Source organism: Chelonoidis abingdonii, chromosome 1 (genome assembly GCF_003597395.2).
Source record: "Chelonoidis abingdonii isolate Lonesome George chromosome 1, CheloAbing_2.0, whole genome shotgun sequence".
NCBI lineage: Eukaryota > Metazoa > Chordata > Testudines > Testudinidae > Chelonoidis > Chelonoidis abingdonii.
Window position 1 is genome coordinate 250,140,481 of NC_133769.1, and position 16,611 is coordinate 250,157,091.

General features: G+C 41.8%; 1 protein-coding gene across 11 annotated transcripts in view; it reads right to left on the reverse strand.

The window, feature by feature from the left end:
* INPP4A (inositol polyphosphate-4-phosphatase type I A) overlaps positions 1-16,611 on the reverse strand; it is a 197,304-nt gene that overhangs the window by 107,959 nt on the left and 72,734 nt on the right. For all 11 annotated transcript variants that reach the window (XM_032805553.2, XM_032805552.2, XM_032805548.2 and 8 more), the window contains exon 2: positions 14,265-14,334. The gene's annotated coding sequence lies outside the window, so the exon portion shown is untranslated. The remainder of the gene's footprint in view (positions 1-14,264; positions 14,335-16,611) is intronic.

Here is a 16,611-nt window from a genome sequence, read left to right on the forward strand (position 1 = left end):
GTTCGGGGGCGGGGGGAGAACCCTGACACTGGTATTCACCATGTCACTGCTAGCTAGTATTTTGAGGGGATGTCCCACAATAGCTTTGGAGTGAGAGGGAGGCAGGAGGGAAGATTTGCTGTAGTTTCCTGTTCCTCTCTCCTTCCAGTGTGTGTGTGGGGGGAAGTGTCTCCCAGTCCATCTACAGTACTCTCCCCCAGACCTCACAGCAGGTGGTTCCTACTCACTCATCTTCCATGGCTTCCCTGGAGCTGCTCCCCTTGTGTTGCAGGAGAAGCCCTGCAGCTGGCAGCAGCCGAAGCTTGCAGGACAGTGATACTGCATGTGCACACTCTCAGGCTGTTGTCTACACAGCTTTCAGAAATAACAAACTATGTTTACTGGCCAGAAACAAAGAAGTTGGAGGAAAATAAAAAACAAACAATGCAGACAGAAACTGTTCCGGGGGGACAGGGATTCTACACATACATGATTTACAACTAGTAAATGCAAGATGACAACATACCTTTAACAAACAATAAACCTGAAAAATTATGCCCACATTTTAGTACATGGCTGCACCATACTCTTTACCATCATACGTGATTCTCACTCACAGCACTGCTGCTCTGACAGAACATTTGTCTTCCAAGCTACTGACAATTCAGTCCATAAACAGTGTTTCTCTTTTCCTGTGGCAGTGTTCCACAGACAGACTCCGAGATCATCATGTACTTGTTTTCACAACAGAACAATAACCACTCAGTACATTTATGTAATCATTAATTGTCAAGAGAAAAAGACAAGACATGTCACTCTTTCCAGAGCCTTCCTCCAAGGATTTTACAACCTCAAAGACTTAATAGGCTTGGAAAAGTCACCAACCACTCACAGTTTTTAAAAAAATATCTTCTGGCTATCTAATTGCTTGTAGAATATATTGGAAGAGGTGGATGGGGAGGAAGAGAGAGAGAGAGAGAGAGAGAGAGAGAGAAAGGAAGAAAATAAAAAGAAATGAAAGGCGAGAGCATAAGGCAAAATAACCTAGACATTATGAAAGCTCTCAAAAAAGACCCCCTTATGCAGTCACCTACAATGTGAGATAACTTAAACTAAGGCCCTTCTTTAAGCCTGCCAGTACAAATCTGTGAGACGCATCAAGGATGTAAGCTAAATAATCACCCTCTGCATGACATCCTGTACATTAAACTCTGGCCACACAGTGCACTTTCTAAGCAGGATGACATTCATATATTGCTACTTGTATTCATATACGCTCTATATAGTAATATCACTCTTTCCATTTCCAAGCAGTTAAACTCTGGTTGAGCCTGAGGTCAAAACAAAGGCTTACCTATGCCCTACCAACAATACATAGCTGCCATTTAACAAAATATGACATATCAAAACTGTGAGAAAAACGTATGTGACCAACAAGGAATATAGCGCTAATAAATTAATAGGTGTTAGATCTCTTTTTATCTAATCTGATTACAAAAAAGGACTATATTAATCCAGTGACTGAAGAGAAGATATCTTTCCAGGATCCTTGTTACTACAGTTTAGAGTAATAAACTTGGAATATTTTGCTATTGGCTTAGATGAAACGATCATATTCCTTTCCCATTCATCCTACCCCATTGGTAAAGTATACTAAAACATACATCTATAGTTCATCTGTTCAATCAGGCTTCATTTTTATTGGCAACAAACTACAGATGAATTTGTTTTTCAGCTAATGCAATTAAAGTATATCCATCTATCTACGTAAGGCATTTTGTAAAGTGTCAGTCGCCATGACATCTGCGTTTTAATCTGTATCACATACCATGCAGTGAGACATGATCAGCATCTCTTCTAACAGTCAATATTTCCCACGCTCAAGGAAGCCACAGACAAGTATGCATCAACTCAGACACTAGTTTGCATTTTCTACTATGTAAGAATATTCTTTGTATAAAGAGACCATTTTTATCCTTTTACCTGTTAAACTCCCTCAATCCACCTCTACAAATTGACGTAAAGTCTGCAAAAATACTACTAAATACAAATTAAATCTACCCCAAGTCAGAAGTTTTAATGCTTCCAGTATATTTTTAAAGAAACAAAATATAAAACAACAAAATGTCAAAATCTGGGCCAACCCTGTGATCATATAGGAGTGTTGTACATGGTCACGCAGACAGCTGGATTTCATGATCAGTCCCGCTCTGATTCCCTTGGCTGGCAGAAGCAAGGAGTGTGGTAGAGGAAACATTTCCAGCTCCACAAGAAGGGACAGATGTGAAGAAAAGGAGCAAAGAAATCAGCGAGTGTCTCACCTTGTTCAGCAGCAATCACTTCAGCTAATGAAGCAACAGCACTGGCAAGTTCTGAAAGGAGTTATGGCAAAACAGAATTTTCTTGAACTGAGAAATGGATTAGACTAGAGACATATTTTCTTCCTTATCCAGAGCTCTGAGGGGGAAAAAAAACTTATTGGAGAAAACGTTTACAATAAGATTGTTTATCTTAAAATCATCTCTCACAATAGGTTTATCCTACTAGAGTATGTTTATATTAGATATAGATTGACCCAACAAAAACAATAGAGATTTCCAGAACTTAAACAAAAATCATTGTGCTCAAATCATATTTTTCAGAAAGTTTGAAATAAAAGTTTTTGACTCAAGATGGCATTTGTGATCCTCCATCTGAAGGCAATCATCCTTCTGAAAAGTGATATTTTGGATAGCAATATTTGAGCTCATTGCCTATTTCAAACAATCAGGACTTGATTTTTAAGACATGACCTCCTTTTTGTGCATGCAACATGGCACATGAAAACACTTAGGATACGTCTACACTTAAAGTGATGAAGCTGCATCACTGTAGCGCTTCGTGAAGATACTACCTATGCCAAGCTTCTCCCGTTGGCATAGGCATTCCATCTCTCCAAGAGGTGGTAGCTATGTCTATGAGAGAAGCCCTCCCATCAACACAGCATTGTCTACACTGGAGACTAGGTAAGTTTAACTACATTGCTCAGGAATTTCCACATCACTGAGCAATGTAGTTATACCAACGTAAGTTGGTAGCATATAGACCAAGCCTCAGGCACACATTTTTCAAACACTAACTGTGGGTTGCTGGGTGTTAGAGCTTGAAAAGTACATGTGCAAAGTTACATATCCACAAAAGGAGGATGCTGTGAGATCCCAGTTATAAAAAAATCACAGCTAAAATTTTCAAACTTGGGTGCCTGAAGTTAACCACCTAAATCCATAATACTATGGAGGTATCTCAATAAGCCCCAATTCAGACAGTGCATAAATATATGCTTAACTTTAAGCATATGCTTAAATTCTACTGAAGTCATTGGGACTTGTTCTTTTCTGATCTGAGATTTTAAAGTGGCCTGAATTTCAGAGACAGTGAACATTGATGATTGCCACTGATGTCACTGTGAGCTGCAGATGCTCAGCATCTCAGCAAATCAGGTCACTTTTAGTGAGATACCTAAATACGGATTAGGCACTCATTTGAAAAATCTAGTTTCAGGTCTTTAATAGTCAACTGCCAATAAAAGCTACTAGAAGGCATATACTGAAATTCAAAATAAGCAGAAATCTCTTTCTTGCAAGAAAAATACAATCCTAGGTGGGTTCCATTTACAGAGCTTCCAAAAGTCAAAGTATTTTGGTAGACAGTTGACTGTGAAGGTGATCTTTAGGTAGATCATTTCAATATATTGCAATTAAACATTGAGTACTGCAATACTACTAGAGAGCCTATTGCAGAATCTATAGATAAAATAGGAGTTTTTAACAGATGGGTTCTGGAAACTTATAACCCAAATACTGCAGTATTTTTACAATGAAAATTGAATACATGGAAATAAAAAACGTGATTTTCACTGAAGCAAATTTAAACAAGGACAGAAGGGGAATCCAAACTCTTAACTCCTTGATATAAGAGTTGCATTTAATTCCAGGAAATCTCTCATTCACTTTTCACACTGAACAGAATGCAGAATGTTGCTGAACACACTGCAACTTAAATGTTTTGTCAAAAGAGACACAGATCAGTGTTGTAAGAGAATATACAAATGACAGTTATCCTGACCACCCCCTCATATTCAAGGCATTCGAAACTATGCTTTTGACCTTTCCTTCTCAATCCTCCCTCTCTTCTTTATCCCTATCTTCAGTCATGCCCATAACTTCCATGGCATTAGACTCTTCTCTGCCTGTGATGGGTCTTTCCCTAGCCTTGCAGGTGATGGAGTGAAGTACCCATTAGTTGTGCTCTGCACCTGATAGGTGACTGATTAACTGCCTCCTGCCCAGAGGAAGTGAAGCTAGGCTGTATAATGTGCTAAGGGAGCTCAGTTCATGGGGGCTGTGAGGTGTTAAAAGATTGGACGTATGGCAGTCATTTGTAAGGGAACAATGAGGTGCAGTAAATGTGGAGTAAATCACTTATATGAGAACTGTGTAGAACAAACAGAACTTAAAGGTAGCAAATGTGGGGTGAAAGCACAGTGCAGCATATAAAGGATGTGCAGTAGCAGAATGAGCTAAAGAAATTTTAAAACATAAAATTATTCAAAACTATCATATGTGCAGGCTACCAAAAGGTAACCACTGCAGAAAATAGAAAAATAAAAACACACAAATAAGAGAAAAGATGTAGAGGGGCAGCAAAACATATCTCTGGTCAGAGAGGAGAATGTAAGAGGAATGGGAGATGATGCATTGCTGGCAGGTAAAAAGAAGTTTATAACATGCATTATAGCGGTAATTAACTTTGCCTTGCAGACACAGAAAAAAACAGAAAGGATTAAAATCATAGCAAAAGCAGCAGAAAGATATCTAAAGATAGACAACCTCTCTATTAGATTGACGCACGCAATTTTAAACTAAGGCAATAATACATCTTAAATAACCTGGTGTTAAAGATCCTGGGCTGGAATGCACATAGATTCCTGTCCATGCATTATTAAACTAAAAAAGTCTTCTCTGAAATGGAAAAAAAACCTGATGCAATGTGTGTGTGGAAGAAACATCATTCATAAGTAAATTTATGTTCAGTCTAACACAGTGGTTCTCAAACTTTTGTACTGGTGACCCCTTTCACATAGCAAGCCTCTGAGTGCGACCCCCCCCAAATTAAAAACACTTTTTAATATATTTAACACCTTTATAATGCTGGACGCAAAGCGGGGTTTAGGGTGGAAGCTGACAGCTTGCGACCCCCCCCCCCCATGTAATAACCTCACGACCCCTCGTTTGAGAACTCCTGATCTACCAGGGTATGATATACTCTAGAGGCTTTAAGGGGCTACAAGAGGGTAGGTGAGTGTCTGTATATTTATAAAAAAGAGGGACATAGCTACATTACAATGGATGTGCAGAAACTAATTTCTGAATATAATGCTATTGAGATCCCCACGCAGAACAAAAAACACATATATACATAGTTATAATACATGTAAAATTAGTTATTTTAGAAGTACAAAAATTAGTTAATAATGTAAAAAACCCATTAATAATTTGTGGAGATTTTAATGGTCATAATGAGCTGTGGGGAAGTGAGAAAACTGACCTAAATGGTAAATGCTTAGAACAATTTATTGATCTGCATAACCTGATAATATTGAATATAGGAACACCTAGTACATTTAATTCAGTGGATGGATTCCTTTCTGTTTTGGATCTGGGAATTGCAACAAATAGTTAGCAAATGCACATGAGAATTTCATAAAGATGGAATGGGAAGTGATTACTTCCCCACTCTCACGAGTATCAAAGTCGAGGAAACGTCAAAAACGCAAAAAGAGTTCCTAACTGAAATTCTTGAAAAGCTGACTGGGGCCTTTTCGAGATGAAATATGATGAGTATTTATACAGTAACTGTACAAGTGACAACCTAGGAAACTCTATAACAACGCAATAAAAGGAATTACAGCAGCTGCTGATCCGGCCAGCTACGAAACATCAAACTGTCCCCAATTTAGAAATCTGGTTCCCTGGGGGAATGAAGATTGCAAATTAACAATCAAGGAAAGAAATAAGGCATACAAACACCACTGCAGTACACAGGCTAATAGCATGCAGACCTGGGCAGCTTCAGGACACCAGCAACAACTGTGCTCTCTCTGCCTTTGTTACCCTCAGGAGTAAAATGTCAGCTAAAATCACCACCAACTGTAGGAAATGGTGCTTGCATTCAGTGCTACTGCCCTATACTCAGTTTCATGCAACCAAGTAATTCCCTTCCCATTCAGCCTCAGTCCTGGAGGGCCATACACACCATGGTTGGTGCTGAGAGGGGCACTATGCACAAGCACTCTGAAGCAGAAGTGTCACTAAGCATGTCTTTTTGAAAACTTTAGGGGAGCTAGGGAAGGAGTTCTGAATGTTAACTCTCACTTTCCATTGTGACCATATTGACAACGGTAGATCTGTGTGTTTTAGTTTCAGCTGCTGCCATTGTGGCCTAGAGGGGTTCCACCTCCACACTTGCAGAACGCCTGAGCCACACACAGAGGAGAAAGCAGAGGACATGAGATGACATATTTAATGAGATCCTGCAAGCCAGTGCTGCATCAAACCATGAGGATCAGTGCTGCAGACAGCCTGGAGAAGGGAAGAGCACACAGGAGGAAGGCCCAGTATTCCCAGCAGGAAAAGGAGAGGGAGATGCACGAGGAGACTTCTCAGGCAGCAAACACAGATGCTGCTGACTCTTGTGGGCCTACAGGTTCAACAGTCACGGGCTCACCTACTTCTGAAGTCCATGAAGAACTCCATTACAGCACCTCCCTACACCCCTCCTCCCCTTCAACATTTCAGGGGCTCAGGGGCTTGCTCCCTACCCCTATCACACCATCCCAGGGGATATTAAGGACAACCACAGCTTCATATACACTGACCTGTAAAAGTCATGGTTACTGTATGTGCAGGTAAAATAGACATGAATGTCCTCTCCACTTGTTAAGTTCTGTTCCATTAATTTATTAAGATTTTAGTGTATTGGATTTTAAGTTGCACAGACTTTTTCTTGCATGGGTTTTGTAACTGAATAAAATTCTACTATTTAGAAAATAATTAATCTTTTATTAGTTCACAACATATGCTGCAGAGTGCATAGCAGTTCGGAAAACACCCACTTACTTGTTACGGTACAGTGTGACAATTCATAGGGTCAGTGACAAAAACAGTGTAATCATCAGAAATGTACAGCAAACACTGAAAAATTATGAAGTGCATTGACAGTGTTGTAGTCATAGACATACACCAAGCACCACACCATTCTTAACAGCCCCCAAAACAACAGGGCCAGGTACATCACCGTATACCATGCATTCCCGTTGTTCACAGTTAAAGTGCTCTTTTAAAGCCTCCTGGAGCTGCAGAGCTCCTGTGTCTGGCTGTTCAAACTCAGCAGACAGCCATTCCACCTCTATCCTCCACCCTGGCAGCAACTTTTCCCCTTTTGCATCATAGATATTATGCAGGACACAGCAGGTAGATGTTTACCATTGGGATGTTTTTGTTCACTGAGATCCAATCTTGTGAGTAAACAATGTCAGCGTCCCTTCAATCTACCAAAACTGCATTCAGCTGTCATTCTGCACCAGCTGAGCTGGTAGTAAAAATTTTCCTTGGTGCTGTCAAGGTGGCTGGTGTATGGTTTCACAAGCCACAGGACCAAAGGGTAGGCCAGGTCCCCCACGATCACTACTGGCTTTTCAACATCGTTAGTGGTAATCTGCTGGTCAGGAAAGAAGTGTCCCTGCTTGTAACTTTCCTGAAAGTGCTGAGTTCTTAAAGATGCGAACATCATGCACTTTCCCTGACAAGCCAACACTGATGCCGGTGGATCACCAGGGTTTCCTCACCAACACTTACATAACTGTAGAAAAATAGCCTTTTTTGCTGATGTACTCTGTGGTGCCAAAATAGGGATATATATGCCGTCTATTGCCCCACTGCAGTTTGGAAACCCCACTGCTGCAAATCTATCCACTATGTCCTGCATATTGCCGAGAGTCACAGTCCTGCATAGCAGGAGGCAATTAATACCCTGCACACTGGCATGACAATGGCCCCCACAATGGATTTTTCAACTCCAAAATGGTTTGCCACTGACAGGGGTAGCAATCTGACGCTGCAAGTTTCCACAGTGTGATTGCCACTTGTTTTTCCACTGTCAGTGTAGCTGTCATTCTGGTGTCTCTGCACTGGAGATCTGGGGCAAACTCAGCACGCATATCCAGGAATGTGGCCTTGCAAAAGTTTTGCAGCCACTGCTCGACATCCCAAGTCTGCACTACAATGTTATCCCACCAGCTAGTACTTATTTCTCAGGCCCGGAAGCAGTGCTCCTCCATATGCAGCTGCTCCATGAATGTCACCAACAACCTTGAATTGGTTCTTACTATGTCCCACAGCAATCTGCCCTCCAAGAAATCATCATGTTCCCCACTGCTTTGGTTCTTCTTACAGCTCTGCAGCTACCAGAGAATCAAGTGTTTTGTGCGTGCAATGCTTATGACAATAGTGCAGAGCCGTGCAGGCTCCATGCTTCCATCAGAGATGGCAGATAGCAAGGAGGACCATGCAGGTTCATAAGAATTTTAAAAAAGGTGCAAAAATTATGGAATATAGGTTACACTGTTGCATCCTTGGACGTTGACCCCTTGCTCCCAGTTACCTCTGCATGACTTATTTCTGCCCAACCACGCACTGCCAAAACTTCCCAAAATACAGTAGGGCTGGACAGTGGTAGGTTACACACTGAGATAGCTACCTATGGTGCACTGCACTATGCATTGACACAAGCACTCCTGGTGAACACATGCAGTGCCAATGCAAGGAGCCAAGTATGCATGTGCATAAGCGATCTATTAACTGCGGCAGCTTTATGTCAACATAACTTGCATTGATCAAAGTTTGTAATGTAAACATGGCCTATGTCTACACTTAAAACATTACAATGGCTTAACTGTATCGCTGCAATTACGTCACTGCAGACACTCACTACAGCAAGGGGAGCAGCCCCTCCCCGAGAGTCAGTAGGTAGGTTGATGGAGGAATTCTTCTGTCGACTTAACACTGTCTACTGTGGGGGTAGGTTGGCACAGCTACATCTCCCAGGGGTGTGGATTTTTCACACCCCTGAGAGACATAGCTATGGCAATGTAAGTTTTCAGTGTATATCATTCCTGAACGAAAAGATATAAATAATTTTAAAAATTTGGCTAAAAACGAAAGAAGAAAGTGGTGGACATAGCCTCATGGAGAATGACACTGCACCAAAAAACAAACAAACAAACAAAGCACAGGACGAGAGACTCAGGAGAGAAGCGGTAGGGAGAGTTCTCTCTGCCTGGGAAGGGCCTGGAGCCCATTAGTTTGGGACTGGCTGTGGCCAGTAAACAGAGTTGCAAGAAGTTTTTCCTAATGTCCATCCTAAACCGTCCTTACTGCTATTCAAGCCCATTGCTTCTGGTCCTATCCTCAGAGATTAGCAAGAACAATTTTTCTCCCTCCGCCTTGTAAAAACCTTTTATGTACTTGAAAACTGGCATCATGTCCCTTTTCAGCCTTCTATTCTCCAGACTAAACAAACCCATTTTTTTCCAATCTTTAATCATTTTTGCTGCTCTTCTCTGAACTTTCTCCAATTTGTCCACATCTTTCCTGAAATTTGGTGCCCAGAACAATACTCCAGTTGAGGCCTAATCAGTGTGGAGTAGAGAAGAATTACTTCTTGTGTCTTGCTTACAACACTCCTATTAATAGCTCCCAGAATGTTCACTTTTTTGCTGTTGCAAGTGTTACCCTGTTGACTTATATTTAGCTTATGATCCACTATGACCCCCCAGATCCCTTTCTGCAGTACTCCTTCCCAGGCAGCTATTTTGTATGTAGGAGTGGGATTAACTTCTGTGGTGGGGACCTAGAGAGGAGAGGAGCCCTGAACTAAGGTCTACCAGGACCAGGGAATGAAGAAGCAGCCCAGGAGGGGCAATGGACTTTTTTTATTCAGAGTTCAACCCCAGAAGGCAATTGAACTGTTAATGACTTGGCCAGAGGGCCGAGCCATAGAAGACCCAGTAAGGCAGTCTGCAAAAGGGACTATCTGGGATGGACCATTGCGGCCGAGGTAGTGGCCACCAGAGGGAGTGCAAGAGGCAATGTCCCCTGCAATGCCGTGTGCAGGCAGGAGAGGGTGCCCATGTCCATGTAAGGAAATGTGTTTACACTGCCATTCTCCCTCTGCATTCAGGCTCTCGCTCAGTCTGATTATTTCGTCCTCTAACGTATTAACATTCATCCTTTCAGATCTGTTGCTACTGCTAAAATACTGGTTATCTCAGCTTGACTAGCATTGTAAGAGTCAGATGGAAATGACCTGTTGGGTTGTATTATTAAAAAGTCAAGTACCTCAGGCCAGGTACCAGCCAAACATGCAGTTACTGCACTTACGGATAGATATCAGGTGTTGTGCATGCAAAGTCTTAGAGATAACAAGGAGATGGCCAACATTTTCATATTTGGGTGCCTAAAGCTAGGCATCTACATCCACATTTAGGCACGTAGATAAAAGTGATCTGTTGTTCATAAGTGCTGAGCATCTCCAGATTTCACTAAAGTCAAAGGGAACTGCAGGTTCTCAGCACCACTGCATATCAGCCCGTTTTACCTAAATGTAGATGCTTAGGTGTAGACAAGTTATGGGCAACTAAGTTACATAACATCTCTTTAATAAGGTCTGACACATTTCATGAAATCCTTCCCATCTTTTTTCTAATGATCTTGCTTTTTGGGGAATATTACTGCCTCAATCATTCCATCTCACTAAGTGGCTTCAGGGCAACTAAGCAATTTTGCTTCCTCTCTTTTTTAGACACATTAACATTTTCTAATTTCTGTTGCCTGCTGCACTTTGGATAGCTTATCCATCACCCATCTGAGATTGAACAATAGGTGTATCAGCTAGAGAGTACTGAATATTTTCTTTTTTGTGTGTGATCAGCTGCAACCGACACTTTTTGTCCAGATCTTTTGGTCCGTTTGTGTTTTGCCAGACTGGTTTTCATCTATGTTCCTTTTCCTTTAAATATTAGTTTGTACTCCTCATTCTCTGTTGTGTGTCCTCTTTAGCATGATTACTTCATCTATAGTATATATGTAGAGTACTAATGCACCTATGACATTGTCCAACCTCTTTGATTCAGTTGAATTGTTGGCATCAAAAGGTCTCTTTATCCTTCAAAATCCCATCAGAGATGGGGTTATTAAGCTACAATGCATTTTCCATGTGGTACATCTCGTATGCTTCAGAAACATAGCTGAAAGGTACTAGAATATTAGGTGCTTGGACCAGACAAGAGATATACAAAAAACGGATCACTATATGTTCACTATACCTTTAACCCTGCATTAGGCATGTGTACGCTCTTTTGTGTGTTTTCAACGTATGCTGCCCTTTGTACTGGCAAAAAAAAAAAAAAAAAAAAAAAAAAAGATTGAAAAATAGGAGGAAAATACTATGAGTAAAAAAAAAAAAAAAAAAAAAAAAAAAAGATCAGAGAAACAAGGGAACAGGAGCAAGCTACTAAATACGGTTTGTCAAAAATGCGTAACTTGCAATAACAATCAGCATTATAGTTGCATTATATTTAGAAATCTTCAAGGACAAAAAATGTTTTAAAGATACCTGCTGTTTTACTTAAGAAATCTAGGACAAAATCCTACCCGCATTGGCTTCAAGAAGGCCAGGATTTCACCCTTATTGAATTACTTACTCCCCCAACCTTTCCTTCTATCAGACTGTCCTGGACTCTACTTGCTTCAGAATGTGTTTTATGAGGACAAGTGCTTTACTGAGACATCTCCCAGGTAACTGATTTAGCAACAGGCAGGAACTGTTCCTTAAGGAGGACAGTATTGGCATAAATTCTGCTTAGCTGGCATGTGTCATGGAGACACTACTGAAAGTGTTAACTGGTGTTAAATGTGTGTAATATTATATCTAATATTAAATCTGAGCTCAGATATTTTTTAATGCAAAAGATGCTAAATAAAGATAAAAAGAAAAAGCAAAAACCAAAATGTCATTCTAGTATTGCATTTCAAAACCTTTTCAAACTTATTTTTAAAAAGCATCTTCTCTTTGGCTCCTGCAATTAACTTCAAATGGGTGTATGGACCTGCCTGTGTGAACCTCATTGCAAGATCAGGGCCTTAGCTGAGAGACACTTCATTAGGACAATATGCTGTCCCCAAAGAGCTATCCCAAATGCAATTGACTTTGCTGTTCTACCTCTTTTCTTAGGCTACATCTTCACTACCCGCCATATCAGCGGGTAGCAATCGATTGCTCAGGGATCGATATATCGCGTCTCATCTAGACGTGATATATCAATCCCCGAACACGCTTATATCGATTCTGGAACTCCATCAAGCCAAGCAGAGTTGCGGAATCGACAGGGGGAGCCGCAGACGTCGATCCCGTGCCGTGAGGATGATGAGTAATTCGATCTTAGATATTTCGACTTCAGCTACGTTATTCACGTAGCTGAAGTTGCATATCTAAGATCGATTTTCCCCTGTAGTGTAGACCAGCCCTTATAGACGTCTGTGATTAGATGTATAGGGGTCCCAACAGGGCTGTGATGCTCTGTTCTAATTTCATCAGTAAGAAGCACTGCTGAACTGGATGGCAGTGCAGGATGTCTCCAGACAATGCTTTTAATGCAGAGGGTATCATTCAATGAGTAGAAGGCAAAGTAAAGATGAAATGAGTCACTTGTTTTATTGCAAATCATTTTAATCCACATACAGCTGTAGTACTAAGCTAAGGGATCTGGCAATGCTTCCTGCTACTGGTAAATACACCACAAAGGACTCCTTTTAGGATCTGGAAAGACCTTCATATCCATGCACAATTCCCAGATTATTTTTTGCTGAACTGTTCTGGATATATTATAGGGGAAACAAAAATACATATAAGCCAGTGAAGCATCCAGTTGTGCATTGTATTTGCATTTGTTGAGTTCCCTGGCTCAAAATATTCACTAGCAATTTGAATTCCAGCTTTAGAAATACCAGTAACAGGTCGCCTGTCCAGGCTTTCAGATCACTGCCCCAGCAGTCTGTATCAGGACACCTTTCTGATACAGGCAGACCAGTCATAGCATGAGGGAATGGATTCACTGACTGCTGAAAAGGCAGATGGTGGAGTTTGATCTTCTAAATAAGTTTGCTCCTCCACTTACAGAAGAGCCCACACCATCACACAGCAGAAGTTGGAGAGGGAAACCACAGGGAAGCCATTAATGATCACAGTTCACTGTAGCACAGCAGTTCTCCAACCTATTCATTCTGTGCAGAACTCCCTAACAGGGTGTTCTGCTGTCCTCTAGTGGATAAAGCACTAGATTAGGAGTCAGGAGACCTGTATTCTGTTCCCACCCCTACCACTGGCCTGCTGTGTGATTTACACTGTAAGCTCTGTGGGGCAGGGACTGTCTCATACAGTGTGTTTGTACTGTGCTTAGCACAGTGAAGCCCCTGTCTTGGGGTGGGGGGGTGTCTCTAGGTGCTACTCTAATAATAATAATAATAATAATAATAATAATAATGAATCCACCTTCCCTCTCATATAACTTGCTTGTGAGAATGTTTCATCTTGTAGACAACCTCAAAGAGCTCTGCAAACACACTGGTGGTCCAAGGAACGTACCCTGAGCACCCGTGCACTAAAGCTATCCCTGTGCTTACCAGAGTGATCTGGCTGTGGCAGCTTGGGAAGTAGGCAAAGACAAAACAAGCATTGAAGCAGAATGTGTCTTACAGGGTGGATGATGGGGGAAGAGAGTGCAAAGAGCAATGAAGGGAGGGAAAGGAGAGAACTTAGACTTGAGGCCCTTTCGAGGGAACTAGATTGCAAAGCTTGGTCTCCCAAAGACGACTTTTTTTTTTTTTTTTTTTTTTTTAATTTTAACCCCCTGCAGATTTTCAAACATAACAAAACCTCTGGTAAGGATAAAGAATTATCCACAGCATTAAAATAGCATAGATGTCCGCAGCATGAGAATGTCATTGAAACTGAAATCCAGAGTTTGTGGGATGTTTGTTAAAACCTCATTGCTTGAGATGCTGAAGTTCCCATATACAATAGGTGTAGTTGTTTCCCTTCAATTTACCTTTAAAACTTGCTATTATTCAGCAGCCCTAAAGTATCATTTACTACAGTAGTAACCAACCACTAAAATGATGTCATATTACCTTACTCCATCTTCAGCTGCTAAAATCCAGCACAGGCATCCAGACTCAATTTGTCTTTTTAAAATAAAACCTGAAAGACAATAAGAAAAAGAATCTCTGTGTGGAACCATAATAATAGAATACGAATATGGAAAATAACTTTGGTATGAAATGAACATATGGTCAAGTTCACAAAAATATCATTCCATTAAAAAAACACCGAACCAAAGATGACTTTTTCCCTTTTGTAATCTAACATCTCAATAGTTGGAGAAGGAATCTAGACTGGGGACCACTTCTGAGAAAAGAAAGCATGTTAAAGGTGCAAGAGAAATTTCAGAAGCCATGTATTATTATTGTAAAGTCTTACGCTTAGAGACTATGATTCTCCCTTATACTATAAAAATATTAGTGAGAACAGAATATATATCTATAAACTAGATTCCAGGAATGTCACTTGGTGTGTCACTCTGGAGCCTATTAGATCTGTAGAGTCTGTGAGAAGTAATGAAAACAGCCACAAGCATGGATGAGGGCTCTTTTTCCATCAGAATATCACCAGGCTGAATAATCACCGGGTTTCACAGTACGTCATCATCCAATTGTTAAGTTCTCAGCCATTTTGGCGTTACTAATTACACTCGTTGTACAGCTACAATAAGGCATGCATCTATGCCATGCCAAGAGTCCTAAACCACTATGATATCAGAGGTAACTAAAGCCAATTACCACCATACTCTACAGTTAATATGCATGTAACAATTTCACTGTTTGCATAAAGGAGACTGCACAGATGGTGGATTATTTGGCCCAACCACGTCTGCGTGCCCTACTTTCACCCATACAAAAACATCAATATCCCAGCACAATCCCCACTAGACACAAATCAACACAACCAACCGCACAACACAACCAGTAACCCCAAACATCACAGATAGTCTGTTGCATCAATGTGAAGCAATGGAAACAACTGCAAGCATGGTTGAGAGCTCCTTTTGAAGAATATCACCAGGTCCAATCATCACTGGGTTTTGCAATCTGTTACCAACCAATAGTTAAAGTTCTCAGCCATTTTCAGCTTTTACACACACCTTTATGAATTACACCTGTGCGACAGCCCAGGCTTTCAGTTACTAATATATACTAAAAATGCTCTTTAATTAAATTCTGCAGGCATACTGAGACTACATCCACCTCACAAAAAAAAACAAATAAAAAGAAACCAAAGCAGCAAGTCTCAGAGCCTGGGGCGTATGCTCTGGGGCTTACGCTCTGGGGCTAAAAATAGCTGTTTAGACAATCCCACTCATGCTGGAGCCTGGGCTCTGAGACCTTCCACCCGCACTGGGATTCAAACCTGGGTTCCCATCCGAGCCGGAACATCTACATAGTTATTTTTAGCCTCATAGCATGAGACCCGTGAGCCTGAGTCAGGTGACCCATAGTTGCCATCACAGGATTCTTTGTAGCGTAGACAGACCCTAAATCTCAGGTAGGATGCTCTTGTATGGATGCACCCACATCATTCCATTGAGGCTAGGTCTGCACGCAAGTCCACAGGTGCTTGGTGTAAGGTGGCTAACTTTCTACTTGTGAAACCCGGACACTGAGCGCTGGAACCTCCCCTGCCCCCTGCTCCACCTCTTTCCCTTGAGCCCCCACTTCTTCTTTCTCCCCCCAGCATCACTGGCTGCTCTCTCCACCAAGTTCCCCGCCAGTTGAGCATGGCTCTAGGAGTGGAGGGGTGACTGGGGCAGGATGTTGGAGAGAGAGCCAAGCTCTGAGGGTGAGTCACTGGGGAAAGATGAGGGAGGGAGAGCCTCACTCAGGGCAGAATGGGGAACGGTGGGTACCTCTCCCCACTGTTCCTGAGTGGAGCTGTTCCTAAGTGTTCCACTGCTCCTCCAGGTTGCTGTTCTTCTCTCACACACACACCCCAGTGGCAGAGGCCAGTTACTGCAGGTGACCAGATACTGCCAGGTTGCCTTTTCGACCGGACTTTGTGGTTGAAAACTGGACAGCTGGCAACCATAGCTTGGTGCCTGCAACAAGCTAGGGTCATCCAGCCAATGAGCCAGCCCAGCACCTCTGCTGCAGGTTCCTATCTCCAGCTGCCCTGCCTGTTCTCCATCAGCACAGCTTCTGCAGATCCACAGTTTCAGTGACTTACCAGGGTCCAAGGTCCCTCCCCAGAAGGTGGCTCCCCACACTGAAAGGTGCTCCATAGTAGATAAGTAGCAACTGAACTGGACCCATTCACTCATTTTGCACAAACCACCAAACTGTCTGGGGGGGAACCACTTTCACTCATTACAGACTCAGGCTGGATTCAAGCCTAGAGGTAAAAAAGTTCAGTTTCTCACTGCCC